Source organism: Etheostoma cragini, unplaced genomic scaffold, assembly GCF_013103735.1.
Source record: "Etheostoma cragini isolate CJK2018 unplaced genomic scaffold, CSU_Ecrag_1.0 ScbMSFa_1377, whole genome shotgun sequence".
In the NCBI taxonomy this organism is placed as follows: Eukaryota; Metazoa; Chordata; class Actinopteri; order Perciformes; family Percidae; genus Etheostoma; species Etheostoma cragini.
The window spans coordinates 1,701-2,167 of NW_023265426.1; positions in this window are offsets into that span (position 1 = coordinate 1,701).

The window sequence follows — 467 nt, forward strand, 5'->3', positions numbered from 1 at the left end:
GAGATGTTCAGGAGAGGAGGTGTTCAGGAGAGGAGATGTTTAGGAGAGGAGGTGTTCTGGAGAGGAGATGTTCAGGAGAGGAGATGTTTAGGAGAGACAGACGAGTTTAAACTAAATAAAGAAGCTGTGCAACTGAGTCGAGGGTTAGAAGTCAGTGAGATTTGATTAGGTGATGAAAAGGCAAACAAATGCGGCAAAAAGGGGACAAAAAGGCAGCGAAAAGACGAAAAACCAGTTTTTACCGATATTCTGTAACCCTGGTTGTCAACAGAGACTCAGATTGGACAGATAGTCTAGCTGGCGGTCTGGATTTACCCTGCAGAGACTTGAGGACCAGGTAACCATAGTCCTTAGAAATTGCAGGTTAGAGCACCGACACAGAGACAGAGGACGGGGACGGAGGTTAGAACGACAACACAGAGACAGAGGACGGGGACGGAGGTTGGACACAGAGACAGAAGACGGGG